Raw genomic sequence first — 21,285 nt, 5'->3', positions numbered from 1 at the left:
GAAAAAAAAACCACGGTTAGGTGGTATATACAATTATGGACGGGCTGCCGAGTGCCGACACAGAGGTAGCCACAGCCGTGAACTACCGCACTGTACTGTGTCTGCTGCTAATATATAGACTGGTTGATAAAGAGATAGTATACTCGTAACTAGTATGTATGTATAAAGAAAGAAAAAAAAACCACGGTTAGGTGGTATATACAATTATGGACGGGCTGCCGAGTGCCGACACAGAGGTAGCCACAGCCGTGAACTACCGCACTGTACTGTGTCTGCTGCTAATATAGACTGGTTGATAAAGAGATAGTATACTCGTAACTAGTATGTATGTATAAAGAAAGAAAAAAAAACCACGGTTAGGTGGTATATACAATTATGGACGGGCTGCCGAGTGCCGACACAGAGGTAGCCACAGCCGTGAACTACCGCACTGTACTGTGTCTGCTGCTAATATATAGACTGGTTGATAAAGAGATAGTATACTCGTAACTAGTATGTATGTATAAAGAAAGAAAAAAAAACCACGGTTAGGTGGTATATACAATTATGGACGGGCTGCCGAGTGCCGACACAGAGGTAGCCACAGCCGTGAACTACCGCACTGTACTGTGTCTGCTGCTAATATATAGACTGGTTGATAAAGAGATAGTATACTCGTAACTAGTATGTATGTATAAAGAAAGAAAAAAAAACCACGGTTAGGTGGTATATACAATTATGGACGGGCTGCCGAGTGCCGACACAGAGGTAGCCACAGCCGTGAACTACCGCACTGTACTGTGTCTGCTGCTAATATATAGACTGGTTGATAAAGAGATAGTATACTCGTAACTAGTATGTATGTATAAAGAAAGAAAAAAAAACCACGGTTAGGTGGTATATACAATTATGGACGGGCTGCCGAGTGCCGACACAGAGGTAGCCACAGCCGTGAACTACCGCACTGTACTGTGTCTGCTGCTAATATAGACTGGTTGATAAAGAGATAGTATACTCGTAACTAGTATGTATGTATAAAGAAAGAAAAAAAACCACGGTTAGGTGGTATTTACAATTATGGACCGGCTGCCGAGTGCCGACACAGAGGTAGCCACAGCCGTGAACTACCGCACTGTACTGTGTCTGCTGCTAATATAGACTGGTTGATAAAGAGATAGTATACTCGTAACTAGTATGTATGTATAAAGAAAGAAAAAAAAACCACGGTTAGGTGGTATATACAATTATGGACGGGCTGCCGAGTGCCGACACAGAGGTAGCCACAGCCGTGAACTACCGCACTGTACTGTGTCTGCTGCTAATATATAGACTGGTTGATAAAGAGATAGTATACTCGTAACTAGTATGTATGTATAAAGAAAGAAAAAAAAACCACGGTTAGGTGGTATATACAATTATGGACGGGCTGCCGAGTGCCGACACAGAGGTAGCCACAGCCGTGAACTACCGCACTGTACTGTGTCTGCTGCTAATATATAGACTGGTTGATAAAGAGATAGTATACTACTAATATTATATATACTGGTGGTCAGGTCACTGGTCACTAGTCACACTGGCAGTGGCACTCCTGCAGCAAAAGTGTGCACTGTTTAATTTTAATATAATATTATGTACTCCTGGCTCCTGCTATAACCTATAACTGGCACTGCAGTAGTGCTCCCCAGTCTCCCCCACAATTATAAGCTGTGTGAGCTGAGCAGTCAGACAGATATATAATATATATAGATGATGCAGCACACTGGCCTGAGCCTGAGCAGTGCACACAGATATGGTATGTGACTGACTGAGTCACTGTGTGTATCGCTTTTTTCAGGCAGAGAACGGATATATTAAATAAACTGCACTGTGTGTCTGGTGGTCACTCACTATATAATATATTATGTACTCCTGGCTCCTGCTATAACCTATAACTGGCACTGCAGTAGTGCTCCCCAGTCTCCCCCACAATTATAAGCTGTGTGAGCTGAGCAGTCAGACAGATATATATAATATTATATATAGATAATAGATGATGCAGCACACTGGCCTGAGCCTGAGCAGTGCACACAGATATGGTATGTGACTGAGTCACTGTGTGCTGTGTATCGCTTTTTTCAGGCAGAGAACGGATTATAAATAAAACTGGTGGTCACTGGTCACTATCAGCAAAACTCTGCACTGTACTGAGTACTCCTAATGCTCCCCAAAATTAGTAAATCAAGTGTCTCTCTAATCTATTCTAAACGGAGAGGACGCCAGCCACGTCCTCTCCCTATCAATCTCAATGCACGTGTGAAAATGGCGGCGACGCGCGGCTCCTTATATAGAATCCGAGTCTCGCGATAGAATCCGAGCCTCGCGAGAATCCGACAGCGTCATGATGACGTTCGGGCGCGCTCGGGTTAACCGAGCAAGGCGGGAAGATCCGAGTCGCTCGGACCCGTGAAAAAAAACATGAAGTTCTGGCGGGTTCGGATTCAGAGAAACCGAACCCGCTCATCTCTAATGGTAACCAATGGGGAGGCTGGAGCTGCAGCTCCAGCCTCCCCCTGCTCACACTGCAACCTACCTCCCCCACTGCCAGCCAGAGTCCAGCCCAGGCACGGGGTTCAAATGCCAGCATTGAGTAAGATTGTTACTTATGACGGCACAGAAGTTTTCATCAGCCCTCACTGCACCGCACAATAATCCCAGCGCTTCCTCCTCCACTTCCTTTACCCCCATGCTAGGTGCAGTCAAACTCAGCCTCAGCTTTGAGAAGGCGGCCCGTGTGATTGTGACAGGGCTGTCCTGCAGATGTCTTATGCTGCTTAAAGGAGATCCAGCTGGCTGCTTCTGCTTATCAAAGATGGGCAGTTCGTGTCCTGCAGTCTGAGTCTCAGTGCAGTGCCCAAAACAAGGTATGCTGCACCTGCCACCACCAACTAAAAACTATAATAATTATGTTGTGCTGGGGTGCCTTCCAGGCTCCCATACCTAATGGAACAGGTGACCAACATTTCAAGGCCCAATCAGCCGTTTCATCAGGGTGAAACATTGGCAATAAACTAGGATGCACTCCTACAGCCAATCATTACCTGATGGCGTATTCTGTGAGGCCACGCCCACTGTGATACCACACCCCTTATCTGGGAGCACGCGTGCCTTAGGTGCATGTAAATATAACTATTACCTTTCCCCTATCATGGTGCCCCCCCCCCCCCCCCTTTCATTTTCTTCTGGATCCTCCCCTGCGTGGTAAATTAATCCTGTTAGGCTACTATATAAAAAAAACAGGCTCAAACACAGACTTTGCTGCAGAAAATGCAAGCCCTGGAGTCTGTGCATAAAGCCTCAATTTCCAGGAATGTTCTAGCTCTCTCTGCAGCTATAGCAGCCCTAAATAAGCTTATGCCATATAAATATAAGCTAGACTTCTGTAAATGAAGAAGCCATTTCTTTCAATTATGTAACAAACCAAGTAGGATGTTGGCAAAAGCATTGCATGCCAAGTGCACTTCAATCCTTATACAGACTATTGTGGATGATTCTGGAAAGGATTGCAAGTTAACCTCTGATATTGCTGTTTCCATTCTTATTATTCAATAAATTATAATCTATCCTGAGACACCTTACAATCAGCTCTGGAGAGATGTCACTGTAGCGTTGCATCTTTTTGGATATTAATTTTCCTACTCTTTCGAATGAGGATCTGCTCTTTCTGGACTATCCCTTTACTTCAGATAATTTAATAGAAGCTATCAAGTCCATTCCCTCTGGGAAAAGTCCTGTTCCTGTAGGGCTCACAATATCAAACTATAAAACTTTTGGCCCTAGTATCATGCTCCTGAAGCTCTAGGCATTCAATACGATTTATGGGAATGTCTACTTTTCATTGCAGTTAATAGAGGCACACATCATCATTAGTCCTATGGAAGGGAAATATCCATCCTGGTGTCTAAGTTATACACCTACTGTATATCATTCCTTTATGTGGATCTGAAGCTTTATGCAAAGCTTATTGTAAATATTTGAATGTACTCTTACCAGGACTCATTCACTCGGATTCATTGGTTTGTCTGAAGTTGAGAGGCTCAGAAAACACCACAAAAACTATCAATTTGATCCATTTGGCTTCTCAATCCACTTCAGTTTCAATGCTGCTATTCATAGATGCAGAAAAGGCCTTCAGCCTCATTAATTAGGCTTTCATGCAAAACTTGCTGGGTCATTTGGGATTAGGTTTGATAGCCTTCCATAGGAATATAGTATTGTGTAGGGCACCTTCAACTCAACTTAAGATCAATGGTGACTTTTCTGACCCTATTCATATATCTAATGGCATGAGACAGGGGTTCCCTTTGTCCCCACTGATATTTGTTTTATAAAAGAAAGAATATACAGCGCTGCTTGACACAATAGAGTTTATAAATGAATGTTTTAATATATAATATAAAAGATTTTTTATGGATAAAAATGCAAATACTTTAACACAATAAAAAACTAATACGTCTCTTGAATGACTACAGGTGGACTTAGGAATTTGTTTATGCTGACTTCCAAATAATTTATGCACACACCAATATAAGCACAGTCATAGTGATGGACCAGATAGTAACAAGTTCATCCGATTGGATGTATTTACCAAGTCTGTGTTCCGTTTTGGGATGGATCCCGTTAGGTGCAGTTCCGTATAGCAACGGTTATAGATGGGGTCCTGGTTCACAGTTATCTTGGAACTCCGTGTTCCGTTAAGTGGATCCTCCAGATGTAATAGGCAATGGCAATGCCAATAGGGGTCCTGGTTCACGGAGATGGCAAAGACCAGAGTGGACACACGCTGACCAGCACTTCCATCACGCCACCACTTGCAGTCAGGACCTCTGCTTCTACCCTCATCTCCGTGAACCAGGACCCCTATTGGCATTGCCATTGCCTATTACATCTGGAGGATCCACTTAACGGAACACGGAGTTCCAAGTTAACTGTGAACCAGGACCCCATCTATAACCGTTGCTATACGGAACTGCACCTAACGGGATCCATCCCAAAACGGAACACAGACTTGGTAAATACATCCAATCGGATGAACTTGTTACTATCTGGTCCATCACTATGACTGTGCTTATATTGGTGTGTGCATAAATTATTTGGAAGTCAGCATAAACAAATTCCTAAGTCCACCTGTAGTCATTCAAGAGACGTATTAGTTTTTTATTGTGTTAAAGTATTTGCATTTTTATCCATAAAAAATCTTTTATATTATATATTAAAACATTCATTTATAAACTCTATTGTGTCAAGCAGCGCTGTATATTCTTTCTTTTCTTCTTGTAATTTCAAGGGGCTGACTACCCCTTATATATACAGCTGCTAGGGAAGACATACTCATCACAGCGCCCATATATATACTTGTGATATTTGTTTTATGTATGGAGGTCCTAGCACGAGTTATGTGGACACTAACTTCACCGGACTGAAGGTGGGTAAATCAGAATATACTGTAAGATGGCCCTCTTCGCTGATGAACATTTAAAGGTTATTTCCAACCCCACTGTTTCACAGCCCAATCTTTAAAAAATTTGGTAACCTATCCCATTTTAGAATAAACTACTCTAAGTCGATGGCATTAAATCTCCTTATCATTCCCCTCTCCCCACCCTCTCGTTATATAGAGTGAAACAAACTTTTGCAAATACATGACATCCCTCACATATCAACTACTTGGGAGTCCTCCTCACTAAGGATGTTTCCCAAAAATACCCTACTTATTTTGTACCTATAACTAAAGTAATTCTACAAGAACTCAGTGAGTGAAGATTCATGGACCCTGATTTCCTGGATAGGGAGGATAAACGTTATCAAAATGAATGTTCTCCCTCACATTCTCTACTTCCTCCAGACATTGCTAGTGGCTGTTCCTTCTGAGTATTGGGGGGGGGGGGGGTAGAATGCCATGGTTTAAACTAGAGATGAGCGGGTTCGATTCTCAGAGAACCGGATCCCCAAAAATTAACATTCCGAGCCCAGATCCGAGTCCTACTCAGGACTTCCCGCCAGACTCGGATCCCAGAACGAGGCAAAACATCATCATCCCGCTGTTGGATTCTCACGGATTTTGGATTCCATATAAACAGCTGCTCACCACCACCATTTTCACTCCAGACTTTGAGAGTGAGAGAGACAGACCTCTGTCTCTCTCTGTGGGTGGTGGCATCAGGTGGGTTTAGCGTGTGCTCTCAAGGAGTGCTGTTAGGGGTGCTGTTCTGTCGCTGTGCTGTTAGGGGTGCTGTCCTGGCTGTCACTGGTGTTTCATGTGCTGTTAGGGGTGCTGCAGCTGTAAATGGGTGTTGCTGTCCTAGCTGCCACTGTGCTATACAGGGGCACTTTCCTCCTCAATGCTGTGAAAATACAGGGGTGCTGGCCCTGTCTTGCATGCTGTAAAAATTTAGGGGTGCAGAGAAAATACATGTACATTGGCCCTGTCTTGTATGCTGTAAAAATTCTGGGGTGCAGTGAAAATAAATATACACTGGCCATGTCTTATATGCTGTAAAAATTCTGGGGTATGGTTAAAATAAATGTACACTGGCCCTGTCTTGTATGCTGTAAAAATTCTAGGGTGCAGTGAAAATAAATGTACACTGGCCCTGTCTTGTATACTGTAAAAATTCTGGGGTGCAGTGAAAATAAATATACACTGGCCCAGTACTGTATGCTGTAAAAATTCAGGGGTGCAGTGTAAATAAATGTACACTGGCCCTCTCTTGTATGCTGTAAAAATTCAGATGTGCAGTGAAAATAAATATACACTGGCCCTTTCTTCCATACTGTAAAAATTCTGGGGTGCAGTGAAAATAAATGTACACTGGCCATGTCTTGTATGCTGTAAAAATTCTGGGGTGCAGTGAAAATAAATGTACACTGGCCCTGTCTTGTATGCTGTAAAAATTCTAGGGTGCAGTGAAAATAAATGTACACTGGCCCTGTCTTGTATGCTGTAAAAATTCAGGGGTGCAGTGAAAATAAATGTACACTGGCCCAGTCCTGTATGCTGTAAAAATTCAGGGTTGCAGTGTAAATAAATGTACACTGGCCCTCTCTTGTATGCTGTAAAAATTCAGGTGTGCAGTGAAAATAAATGTACACTGGCCCTGTCTTTTATGCTGTAAAAATTCTGGGGTGCAGTGAAAATAAATGTACACTGGCCCAGTCCTGTATGCTGTAAAAATTCAGGGTTGCAGTGTAAATAAATGTACACTGGCCCTCTCTTGTATGCTGTAAAAATTCAGGTGTGCAGTGAAAATAAATGTACACTGGCCCTTTCTTCCATACTGTAAAAATTCAGGGGTGCAGTGAAAATAAATGTACACTGCCCCTGTCTTGTATTCTGTAAAAATCCTGGGGTGCGGTGAAAATAAATGTAGACTGGCCCTGTCTTGTATGCTGTAAATCTTCTGGGGTGCAGTGAAAATAAATGTAAACTGGCCCTGTCTTCTATGCTGTAAAAATTCAGGGGTGCAGTGAAAATAAATGTACACCGTCCCTGTCTTGTATGCTGTAAAAATTCTGGGGATGCAGTGAAAATAAATGTACACTGGGCCTGTCTTGTAAGCTGTAAAACTTCAGGGGTGTAGTGAAAATAAATGTACACGAACCCTGTCTTATATGCTGTAAAAATTCAGGGTTGCAGTGAAAATAATTGTATACTGGCCCTGTGTTATATGCTGTAAAATTACAGGGTGTTGTGAAAATACAGGGGTGCTGCCTATCTGCTGTATAAGTCCAGCAGCGCTGCCGTATAGTTCCAGGGGCGCTGCTGTACTTGATCCTAGGTTTAAATTAAAGCCTAGAGCAGAATATGAAACAAGCTTCAACATAACAAACAGATTTGTGAAAACATATAACCACAAAGGTGGACATGGAAATTGCAATTTTGACTGTTTTCCAATGAGACCACATTTGTGGCTAAAGTCAGTCAGACTCAGAAAAGACAGAATCATAATCCAGTGCAACTGCCGGAGAAAACTAGATATGTCTGTTTGTCTGCCATATAACTCCAGTGCTCTGTCTTAACCTGCTCATCTACATCTTCTGGTGTACACTGTGTACCCAGCATCAGAGAGAGGTTCTTCTTAATTATTTCATGTTAGGGACTCAGTCAAATGAATAGCTCCAATGAGTCAACCTTAATTTTGATTTATTATTACTGTTTCACATTTTGGGATTATTTTTTTACAAAATGTGCATTTGTTGTACAGTGTTCTTTTCCTAAGGGCTGCGTAGGGTTATCGCAAGATCTTTCGGTGTTAGAAGAACAGAGTTCCAATGATCTTGCATTGCATCAGCTTTCCATTGCACTGCAGCACTAGATGGGCCAGGAGTTCCTGTGAGGCACAATCAGTTACTGAATAAGGCCCAGTATGGAGTCTCATGGTGGCTTACAGCCAGGAAGATGGTTAGCATTGCTTCCTCCCACAGTCCTACTTATAGTATGAAATGAGTTTCGACTGTAGAGTGGTAAGCTCCACTAGGGCAGGGGCTCAATAACAAAAAACTTCACTGCATAGTCGTGCTTAGTACTTTACCAAACCCACCCAAACTCAACTTGCTCCATCCGGGGCTAATGTGGGGGCTCAGGAGGGGCTGCTAAAACATCTAAGGGGCTGCTTTATTTAAAAGTAAAATATGAATAAAATAAACAAGACATACAGGTATGCTCACAAGCGTGTAACTGGGACACACAGGTATGCTCACAGGAGCTGTGAAAAACTAAAATAAGGCTTCTGCCACAAAATATGTAAATAAAAATGCAATAAAAAAGTTGAAAAAAAGAAACCTACTAGATTTTCACAAAATAAGTCTCCAGACTCCGTGGAGTGTAATATATCCAATCTTGATCCTGTGGTATACACCAGTTTTTTTGCATCCCAACATTAAATCCAAGATTATCTTAATCCCTGAAAATGGAGAAGGGGGTACAAATTTGGAGGCTTTGGTCCCTAGTTTTCAGTTTGTTCAGTAATGTGGTAATTATATATTTGCTTGGAAGTCCTTTCTGTTCCACACCAATATAGGATTGGAGGTGAAAGCCTGTGTGTTGTTCCTTATTGCGTGTGTCTCTCTAATTTTTAAGTACCTTCTTGACACTGTCCTCTTCCTCTTGCCTTTTCTCATAATGGGAAAAGTCATCAAAGAAGGAGGTGGTATGTTTGTAACTAGCTATGATTCAGAGAATTTGGCAAGCTTGTTCCAGGGGGACCACCTGTTGCTGAAATGATGGGTTTATTAAACTGTTCATGTCCTGTTTAACCAACATAAGGGTGGGTGGAAGGACCCAAGGACAATTCCATCTTGTACCTCTTTTTTTTTTCTTTGCATGATGTGCTCTTTGGGACCTAGTTTTTATAACTGCCATCCTGTCTGCCACTGCAGTGCCACTCCTAGATGGTTTAGCTACCTTGGTGCAACCTTTTGGCCTAAAAACAATATTGTGAGGTATTCAGAATAAACTGGAAATTAATGTTATTGAGGTTAATAATACTGTAGGATCAAAAATACCCCCAAATTCTGTGATTTTAGCTGTTTTTATGGTTTGTTTTTTCAAAATAATCCAGATCCAAAACCAAAACCAGCAAGGGTGGTTTTAGCAAAACCAATCCAGATCCAAAACACAAATGGAGATCCAGATCCAAAACTAAAACACAAAACCCGAAAAGTATCCGCTGCACATCTCTAGTTTAAATATGTTGAGCTGTTTAGATGTTCGCATCTTGTAGGATTACAGCTCCCCCTTTTCCAAACCTATCATGAGACAGTTATATGTAACAGAATTTTATATTGATAGATCGGGTTCTGCCAAACAATGGGTGACTCTTGAGGGCTTTTTTTTTCACTACCCCTATCTCATCACTTCCATGGTTGTCTAGATAACTTAACATACATACCTGACTTTAGGACCTAGCCTATTATCTCTTCTGATCCTTTCTGATAAGGGAGTAATTCAGACTTGATTGCTAGGGTGCGTTTTTGGCATCCCTGCGATCGGATGTCGCCGCCTACAGGGGGAGGGTATATGGTGTGTGCAGGTGTGCATTCGCATTTGTAGCAGACCTGCACAAACATCAGTTTGTGCAGTCTCTGCACTGCCCAGGACTTATTCAGTCGCTGCGATGGATTCCTGGTGTTCTGGACCGGAGCTGACGTCAGACACCCTCCCTCCAAACGCCTGGTCCCTCCTGCGTTTCTCTGGACACTCCTGTAAAATGGTCAGTTGTCACTCACAAATGTCCGCTTCCTGTCAATCACCTTGCGATCACCCTTGCGATCGCTTTTTTCGCACCATCCCGTCACTAGGCACCAATGCCCAGTGTAGTCGTCTGACACACCGGCACATTGCAGTGCATACGCATGCGCAATTCAGATCTGATCGCATGCTGTGTGAAAACGTACAGCAGTGATCAGGTCTGAATTACCCCCAAATACAGTTATTTACTATTCTGTCTATTTGGGGAAATGTGGGCCAAGTGACATGTTCCTAATTTTGAAATATGGTGTTACCTACAGTTGAAACATTTCCTATGTAAAGAATGAATTCCAAAAAGCAGGTGATGAGTGATGATGCCATATAAGCATATGATCACAGCCCGTCGGCTCCACTGGAAGTTTTTTTGTGTACACACATTCTTTGTCCACAATATATAAACTACAAATAGAATGTTGTTCCCCCAAATTCACTAGAGATTGGGAAAGGGATTAGGGAATTGCTATTGATGATACTCTATGGTCCACCATTGTCATCGACTCTGAGCCATTCACTTGGGATGCAGTTATGTGACCTGCGGTCGGGAGACCATCGGTCACTATACCAATGCCAGAATCCCACCCGGTGGAAAGCCTGACAGTCGGCATGCCGACTGACAGGGACTATTCCCACTCGTGGGTGTCCACGACACCCATAGAGTGGGAACAGAATCTGTGGTGAGCGCATCGAGCTTGCTGCGTGGCAAGCGCTTGTTGCGCTCGCCCCCACCGGCAATCTCAACACTGGTATCCCGGCATCGGTATGGTGACCGGAGGTTGGTTACCCATACCCGACCCATTCACTTAATGTATCAGTACTGAGATCCATTACAAAGTTATTTCTCGGTGGTATACAGTAATTGTCTGAACTTACTCTTGAAAATGTGGGACTCTTGCAGGGACTTCTCCAAACTGTAGACGGTGTGGTACAGCTACTGTATATGGACTACCATGCACATATGGTGGTCCTGTCCAATATTTTTGACATGCCATGGGATGATCTCCATTGCAAGAGAAGTTTTAGGTAACAACTTTCTGGCACCGAGTTCGGGATCCTAAATTTGACACCCACTTTTTTGCTGTTGTATAATAAATCTCTTTTGAAATAATTTAACAGTGCAGCAAAAGACATAATACCGTGTGCTGGGCCTGGACACTGCTCTGAGTGGAGGTGCTGGCGCTGAGCTCTGTCCACAACAGAGTTAATACCACTCATTGCTGCCTGCCCCTGTGGTTATTTTATTTAGCCCAGCTCTACCCTCACCTGTGGGCGCTGCCCTGGGCTCGGGGTCGCCGCCGGGAGGTTTTAGCAGCTGTTCCCCGCCTGAGGCCTACTCCTTGCTGTGAAGCTGGGGCCTCGAGTTTAGCATCTCCCCGGAAACGAAAACGGGACCCGCGGCTGCTCCCCCTCCTGCCTGTACTCACCAACACAGAGCCCCCTGCCTGTACCAGACCCTCGGGCACCCCTTGAAGTGGGGAGGTGCCCTCTTTGTCTCCTGTGGCTGCAGAAACTGAGAGGAATCCCCTGCCTGTGCTCCCGACGGTGGCCATCTTGGTACACCCTGAACTGTGAGTAAAGGTGTACTCCTGTGTACCAGACCCTGTTCCGCAGCACGAGCCCTCCAACCCCTTTAACTACATCTGCCTTACCCCTCCAGGGTGCCAGCGTACTCATCCCCTTGAGGCCCGGCGCAGCTGTGCATCAGACCTGCGACCTAGCTCCCCTGTGGCCTCCCGGAGCTCTGGTGCTGCGTCCTCCGGTTATAACTACCTACTGCTGTGGCCGCTGGCTCTCCGGTGACTTCCTCCTGTGCCTCCCACAGACCCGACTCCAGTAACCATCCGACAGGGATTCACACTGAGTGCCGCGCGTGGCGGCTGACACCCGCACTACCAGCCGTGCCTGGAACTCATCTCAGCTACTGCACCGGGCGCTGTCTGTACGCTGCCGTGGCTGCCCACAGATATACAGACTCCCTGTCCCCCTGACACGCTCCGTCCAGACTCTGCATCAGTGATCCGCCGGAGGGAACCCACGCTGCATACGGCGCACTGAAGCGGCTGCCTTTGATCCCCTCCGCTCTCTCCCCAGAGACCCGCCGCGCTAACAGGTACCGCGCTGGACGCTGCCTGCTGAGACCGGGGTTGCGACAGGGATAGAGGGCTCGCCCCCTCCCCTTCTCCTCTCTGCAGACAGCTGCCTGGCCTGCTTTAATATCCGGGACTCTTACTCCCCTATCCGCGACGGCGGCCGTGCCCTTGTCTGGGGGACTCTCTCCTACCTCTGTGGTGGAGTGCTCACTGCCGGCATTACCGCCATACCAGCCCCCGGCGCTATGACCACCTGAAAGTGGGGTGCGTGGTCTCCCCTGGGTGTCCCCCTTTTTATTTTATTTTATTTTTTATTTTTTCCCTCCCTTATCCTGTCCCATATTTTTTTGGACTTCCTGTCCCCCCTGACGGATCATATCTCATAGTATAATACTCTACACTGGTCCGGTCCAAATGCAGAAATCTTCGTCCAAGACTCCTAAACAAGGGGGTGCTGATATCTCTCAACATTTTACCAGGGGCACCAAGAATACCCAACATCGGGGTCTCCCCTCCTCACGATTCTATGGATAACTCCGTCACACCGCCTTCTGCTCCGTCCACTAAGGATGATATCTTAGCTCTCCGCTCCCTTATTACGGACTTTAAGGACTCTCTGGAGTCCAAACTGGACAAAGTGGTGGCCTCCATTAAGACGGACATTTCATCCCTCGCTTCCAGAGCCTCCAAAATGGAATCTCGCCAGGACCATTTCCAAAAAGCTCCAAACGATACGGGTCGTGACCTGGACCACATTGTCTCAGAACTGGCTGAACTTCGTAGTAAAAACGAGGATCTTGAGAACCGCGAACACAGATCCAACCTGCGCATTCGCAACATCCCTGAATCCGTCAGTATGGATAACCTCGAACCCTACCTTCACACCCTTTTCTCCTTTCTGATACCGGACCTGGGGGATGTACAATTTCCTCTAGAAAGGGCCCATCGTGCCCTCTGTCCTAAGCCTAGAGATGGTGAGCCTCCTCGTGATGTGGTCCTCCGCTTTCTCAAGTTTAAAGATAAAGAAAGGGTCCTCAATTCTACTCGTGGAAAGCCTCATGTACTCTTCAATTCATCTAAACTACAGTTCTTCCAAGATTTGGCCCCTCTAACCATAGCTAAACGGAGGGAACTCCGTGATCTAACAAAGGCTCTACGGGACAGGAACATCCGATACCGATGGGGTTTCCCCTTCAAGCTGATTGTTGACCTTCAGGGAAAAACAGTCATCATCAGAGATCTTCGTGAGGGCAAGGATTTGCTTTCGCATATAGAAGAAGCTGGACCCCCCGCTGGGGCAGACCACTCAACTTAAAATTTGACTATGCGTTGGGTTGGATGTTTTCTTACCAGCCCTTTTTCCTTTCCATTGATAATCACCTCAGCCCTTGAAAAATCTCCGCCATTATGCTTACTTCCCTCCTTAGATTTTTGTATAACTTTTCACTGACTGTTTGTTGTATGGGGATCACCCCTTGTTATACGACTGTAAGGATTTCAATGTTATGTTCACGTACTGTATATGTCCACCCCTCCCCCTTTATTTTTTTACCCCCCCCCCCCATTCCATGATGCCTTTTGTTCTTTTACTGGAAATGTCTCATGGTCACTCTTTGTAGCAGTTCAAACTCACTATGTTTATAGTAGCCTGGGTGACCAAACTTCGGTTTTTAGCAATCACCCCTAGCCTTGCATGCTAACCTTGGCCACGGTTTGACTCTAACTCACCCCGATGCTGCATTTTACCATCCGTTGTTAGTTTGTTCCCAGTTCAGGGAATTAATGTTTCTCTTAGTTTTCCATTGCAATATTTTTAGCTCCTTGCACTGTTAGGTCTTTTCTCTCCCGCTGTCCTAACATTTACAAGTTCTATCTGTTTTGGGTTGTGGCGTGGTCCACGGGCGCAGAGGTCTCACATACTTCGCCAGCTGCTCCGTTGGCTTTCTCCCAGACTCCACACGCCGCACTGTGGGCCCTCTGTGCCTGTTGCCCCTACTGGTTTTAACATGTGTGTATCTTAGTGCTCCGAAAAGTTTCTGGTATTTCCAGATGATAATTACTCATTGTATTTTCTGGTGATGATTGTTCTCCCCCCCCCCCCCCCCCCCCCTTTTTTTATTTTTTTTTTATTTTTTTTCCTCTCTCTTGTCTATCTCCCTTTACCCTCCTCACCCAGGGGACACCAACCCATCTCTTGTCTCCTACATACTATTGCCCGTTTTGTTTAACGTAATATTCTTTCTCCTCTTAGGTTGCGCGTAGACTCCCTGTTCTTCTCCCTGCATGTGATATTTTTCTTCTCAATTAGATCTCCACCACCCCCAATTTTAATTTTAATTTTATTTATTTTTTATTCTCTTGTGGCGACTTGGAACTTTTGTTCCCTCGCCTTTCCGGACCACTAAGTCCTAATTATAGGAGTACCAATCTCATTTGTATTGAGTAACCTGCTCTTTTTCCTAACTTTCTCTACTTTGCTCAATTCGAATTGCGTACTCTGCTCCTTTACCACCTTTTTTTTTTTTTCCCTAAACTTTTTCTCTTGAGCGAGTCGGCCCCTTTCCTATGCTCCCCCTCTTCAATACCCTCTCTATACTCCCCCCTCTCTCAGCACCATGCCTTTTACCATTGCCTCTATGAATGTCCGGGGCCTTAACACGCCCCATAAACGCTCTCACTTGTTCCGTACAATCCGCACTCTACGCGCAGACATAGTTCTGCTTCAAGAAACACATTTTAAGCGATCTGGCCACCCCACTTTGTCTTCCAGACGATTATCCACTGTGTTGTACTCCTCAAGTGAATCTAAGCATAACGGAGTCGCTATCTTGATAAGCAATAAACTCCCCTTCACTCAAAGCTCAGTTCATGTGGACACAGAGGGGAGGTATATCATTCTGGTTGGCAGGCTGGGGCACCTGGAAGTGACTATAGCTAACCTCTATGCTCCCAACACGGGCAAACAACGTTTTTTGAAATCCTTTTTCACGGCTCTCCAAAAACATAGAGTGGGTTATGTATTTCTGGGAGGGGATTTCAACGCAGTTCTAGACCCTTTCTTAGATAAATCCGCTCCCCAGAAACACCCTCGCACCTGTCATATATCCGATACTTTCTCTAAACTTATTAAAGAAGCATCTCTCTTCGACACTTGGCGTGCTCTTAACCCATCTTCCAAGGACTACACTTTTTTTTCCAATCTCCATCAGTCTTATTCCAGACTTTACTACCTTTTCTGCAGCCCCCCGGCCTCTAATCACATCTTGTCTTCATCGATCATCCCTAATGTCTGGTCGGATCACTCCTCCGTCATGTCCGCATTTGATCTATTGGATGCCCCAACTTCCCGCCCTTCTTGGCGCTTGAACGAGACACTTCTTAAAATTCCCTCCTTCAAATCCAAGATAGCTGGACTGCTCACAGAATACTTTTCTCTTAACAATCCTGACTCAGGATGTTCCCCATTAGTCTGGGAAGCTCACAAAGCCGTCCTCAGAGGCCATGTAATTAGCTTTGCATCTCACCGCAATAGGGAACACAAAGCATTACTTAGAAATCTTACTGATCAGGTCCAAATCCTAGACTCTCTTCATAAGCGTAGTCCCACGGACTCGAACTATAAACAGCTTATGGCAGCTAGGGCAACACTCAATGCACTATTAACAGAAAAGATAGATAAATCTCTACGTTGGCTAAATCAGCGATTTTATGAGAAAAGCAACAAGGCTGATGCCCTCCTAGCAAATAGATTAAAGGCACGCAAAGCCCTCTCTTCTATAGTCTCGCTTAAGGATCCTAACGGTAATATACACTATAATCCCTCAGACATCAACTCTATCTTTAAGGAATACTACACTCGTTTGTATAACTCCCCAGGCAGTACGTCCTCCCTATCTGACTCAAACACACGCATCTCCGACTTCCTGACATCATGCTCCCTACCGCGGTTGGATTCTCCCTCATCCGCTGCATTATGTAAGCCTATATCTGATGAGGAAGTATCTGCTGCTCTTAAACTACAGAAACCCTCTAAGGCTCCGGGACCGGACGGCCTACCCTTTGCTTACTATAAAACATTTGAGTGTTCTCTTGTCCCTCACTTGACGTCTACTTTTAATAAAATCCTTAATGGGGAACTCTTCCATAGCGAAACTACTAAAGCACTAATTACTGTTATTCCCAAACCTGGTAAAGATCAACAACAGGTCTCTAATTACCGCCCTATTTCTCTTCTCAACACTGACTTGAAACTCTTTGCAAAAATTCTTGCCCTACGCCTGAACCCCCTTCTTCCGTCTCTTATACATCCCGACCAAGTTGGATTTGTCCCTTCACGCCAAGCTCTAGATAATACCAGACGTACCGCTAACCTGATCCATCATGCTAACTCTGTCAAACTCCCTTCTCTTCTGTTGGCCTTAGATGTGGAGAAAGCCTTCGATAGGGTTTCGTGGGCTTTTCTCGATCAAACACTCCGTAGCTTTGGTTTTCACGGGGAATTTCTCCAAGCCATTTCAGCACTCTATTACAACCCCTCCACTTCTGTCCTAGCGAACGGAATTCTTTCAGACTCCTTTGCCATCACCAATGGTACGCGACAAGGATGCCCCCTGTCGCCTCTTATCTTCGCTCTGATAATCGAACCTCTCGCTTGTCGCATCCGTCTTAACCCGGACATTACGGGCTTTTCTATCAAAGACTCTCACTACAAACTTTCCCTTTTTGCGGATGACGTCCTCCTTACCCTCACTAGCCCGTTAATTTCCCTACCCAACCTTTTCAAAGAATTAACTCTCTACGGGAACCTCTCTGGATATAAGGTGAACAATGACAAGTCAGAGGCTCTCCCACTACACATCCCTCTCAACACGCTGAATCTTCTGAAATCCAACTTCCCTTTTGCATGGCGTCATACCTCCATTAAATATTTGGGGGTGCATATTACCAAATCTTACCATTCTCTTTATGATGCAAACTTTCCTCCCTTATTTAAGGGGATATCCCAAAACATCTTAGGATGGAAAAAACATTTCATTTCTTGGATTGGCAGGATTAATGCTATTAAGATGAACGTCATCCCCAAGATTTTATACCTCTTCCAGACTCTCCCTGTCCCAGTCCCTCTCTGGATTTTATCTTCCCTCCAGACCCAATATGGTAAATGCATTTGGAATGATAAGAAGCCGCGATTGCGTAGGGAGACTCTCCAGCAGAGCTCTACGTGTGGTGGTTTGGGCCTTCCCTCGCTATCGAGATACTACTATGCCACGGCACTCAGCCAATTAGTTGCCTGGCATTCTCCACGACACACGAGGAGATGGGTGGACTTGGAGAGCGACCTGGCTCAGGTCGACTCAGTTTCTCATCTTCCATGGCTCGCTCGCTTGCACAGACCTAAAACCATTCAGTCAGTGCCAACAATATCCCTCACTTTATCGGTGTGGGACTAACTAAAATCAAAACTTTCACTTCACACACATCCCTCTCCCCTAACTCCCATCTGGAACAACCCCTCCCTCACCCCGGGCCGATCCTATCATTTTGCTTCCAACTGTTCTAGAGCAGACATCTCATGCTTTCATCATCTACTTCATAACAATGTACCGTACTCATTCGCAGACCTTCAAACACAGCACTCTCTCCCGACTTCATATTTTTATCAATACCTTCAAATTCGAAATTTCGTGATGTCCTCTACTAGGACAACGCCTCTTCCTAATGTCCCGACTCAGATGGAGCGCCTTTGCATGTACCGTTCCATGGATCGAGGCATTATTTCTATTTTGTATCAGTCCATTTTGTCTCCAGTTTCGCCTCCACGCACAGCACATGAACTTGCATGGGAAACTGACTTGGGGACCTCCCTAGATGATGACGTATGGGAATTTGTTCGATTGAATATTTCTAAATGTTCTATTAGCATCTCCATTAAGGAGAACTCCTACAAAGTCTATGCACGCTGGTATTTGGTTCCTGAACGCTTACACCAAATATATCTGAACACTTCTAACTTCTGTTGGCGCCAATGTGGTCAAGTAGGCTCGTATATTCATATTTGGTGGAGCTGCCCGAAGATAGCCTCTTTCTGGTCAATGGTCCGTATCCTTATTCAGTCGCTTATTCCGGACTGCCCCCCCCTCCCTCCTGAGATGCTGCTCCTGTGTGCCCCAGCCTGTCAGCTATCCAAGCCTGAAAACAAACTGGCTATGCATATAGCCTGTGCAGCTAAACTCCAGATTGCTAAATCATGGAAACTTCCCACCCCTCCAACCCGTCCTGAACTTATGAATCGTGTTTGGTTTGTAGCGAAGATGGAATACCTTTCCTCCTTGATGAACAACACAGTGGATAAATTCCACAGCGTTTGGACACCTTGGTACGCTAAATTTCAAGTAGCGCTCCCAGGTCTCTCCTAGTCCACCCTACCCTTTTTCCTCACCCTTCTTTTCTCCCGACTCGCTCTCCCCTCATCTGTGGTTTATTTTTGCTTTTTTACTCTTTATTTCTCTCTACTCTTTTCTCTCCTCAATTTTCATTATCATCCCTGCTTCTTTTTCCCTCTGACTGTCTTTGTAATTTCCTACAAGCCCTCCCAAGGGTTCCACTGGTTGGCCCTTCGGAATATTATTTCTTATTTTTTATTTTTGTTCCTAATTCTTGACTGTTTTTGGGTTTGTTTAAAAAAAAAAAAAAAATAGAGACAAATTCATGCACTTAATTTTCTAGTCTATGTACTTCAACATGTTAATTTACGCTCTCACCTCTTCTGTTTTATGTTGCTGTTATTCTAGTTTTCTTGTGCTCTGATTATGTCAATTACCTCCATTTGTCATTGCTTCTCTCTCGTCAATAAAACTTTGTGACTTAAAAAAAAAAAGACATAATACCATGTGCTGGAGGCCTCCCTCTCCCCGAACACTAAATGATTGGGTCCAGAGGCTGGAATTTAATATATCAATGGATGACATTATCCTGTCCTCAGCAGCTACGTTTCAGAATACTGCACACTGATGCAGGGCCAGATTAAGGAAGGGGTGACAGGGCGGACCCCGGGGCTCCCCCGCATTAGGGGCCCCCACATACAGAGGCCCCTTGTCCTCTTATCCTCATCGTTTAACCCAGGAGTGTAGCCAGAACTTTGTGAGCTCCATAGCAACATTTTAAAAGGGCACCTGTCCCAGTGCTTCTAGAGAGACACCTCTCCACAGTAGTTGTTAATTTTATGAACCCATAATTGTGCCCTATTTCTTTGGTTATCAAATTCGGTCTTCTGGACCATGAACAGTTCATATTTTCCAGGTCTTCTCACAGAATCGCCAGTGAAACGTTTAGCTCCACCTGTGGATTTGTTAAAAAGTGTCAGTAAATAATTAATACACCTGAATACACCTGTGCACCTGCTAGGTGACCTGGAAAACATGAACTTGTGGGGTCCTGAGGACTAAGTTTGAGAACCTATGCCAGAGTTTATTTTCTGAACCATATTTATGGCTTTGATGTGTTATTCCCCATAGTAGTTCCCTAGTTTATTTTAGGAAACATAGGGCCTAATTCAGATCTGATCCAGCAGCAAATTTGTTAGCTAATGGGCAAAACCATGGGACTAATTTAGACCTGATCGCTGCTGTGCATTTTCGCACAGCAGCGATCAGGTCTGAACTGTGCCAGCGCCACAGTGCACCTTAGCCCTGCGATCTGTCTTAGCCCTGCGATCACCTCTGCCTAATTGACAGGCAGAGGTGATCGCTGGGTGGGAGGGGGCGGGGCGGCGGCAGTTGGCCACCATTTAGGGGGCACGGTCCGGGCAACACAGGCATGCCCGGACCATTAGGGGGTGAGCCACGGCAGCTGTGTGATGTCACATGCAGCCACTGTGACCCGGGCAGCAACAAGTAGCTCCCGGATATAGAATCTGAGAGGACGCAGAGATGAGTACTCTGCCTCCCCACTTTTCTCTCAGCCCTATGGAGCTACATTCTGCCAATTTCAAGAACCCTCACTGCAGGTACCCAGTCTGCAGCACCACCAATGTGGATTCATGAGAAACTCCCCCCTCCCCAGCAAATATAATGCTAATGAATGGGGCAGGAGTGGTGACCATGGACTCCCCAGCTGCCCCCTTTCTTTTCCTGAGCGATGGTCCATGGCCACTCACACACTCCTATGCCTGATCCCCAGTGCCTCCCCATTCTTGCACATAACTCCACCAGCTGAGGACAGGGACCTGGGGGACTACCTACTGCCAAGTCACATACAGAACCATCGCTGCAGGTCCCCGCTCCTCAGTACCACTAATGTGGACACCTGGGAAACTAACCCCCCCCCCCCCCCCCCCCCCGCAGCCACCAGCAACTAGAACACTTATGAATGGGGTGGGCATTCACACATGCCTGTGTAAACTATGTCTTCCCCTGGCCATGTTCCTCAGTGCCTCTCCCTTCCTGCATGGCAGCTCCACTAGAGGAGGAAAGGATGCAAAAAAGCAGCAGCAGCAGAATTAGTTTGGGCACTGAGGTAAGGTCTCTATACACCAGAAGAGCTGCTGCCTCCCAAAGAGCGGTCCTAGATCCCAACTGTCATGCAGGGCTTTGTAGTCCTACAGCAGTTGGCCAGTCAGAGTCATCCCCCCCCGTGACTGCATGGCTTATTTCAGGTATATAACACCAGCAAGTCCTAGGGACTTCTCTCTGCAGCCAGGATAACCCACATTGCGTATCACCCCTCCCCCAAAAGTTGGTACTCCCCTTTAATTGGTCCTAGGTCCTGGCTGGCATGCTGGGCTTTGTAGTCCTACAGCAGTTGGCCAGTCAGAGTCCCCCACAATACTGTATCTGAGGTTCATGTTAGTTTTCTTGTGTTCCATTTTCCTAGGAAATGTGTGCTGGATGCTCCCTGACTGTGCTGGTTGTGCCCCGTTTTTACCTCTATATGGTA

The sequence above is a fragment of the Pseudophryne corroboree genome, chromosome 7 (genome assembly GCF_028390025.1).
Source record: "Pseudophryne corroboree isolate aPseCor3 chromosome 7, aPseCor3.hap2, whole genome shotgun sequence".
Lineage (NCBI taxonomy): Eukaryota > Metazoa > Chordata > Amphibia > Anura > Myobatrachidae > Pseudophryne > Pseudophryne corroboree.
The sequence above is the reverse complement of the archived record's forward strand: the minus strand, read 5'-3'. Positions refer to the sequence as shown.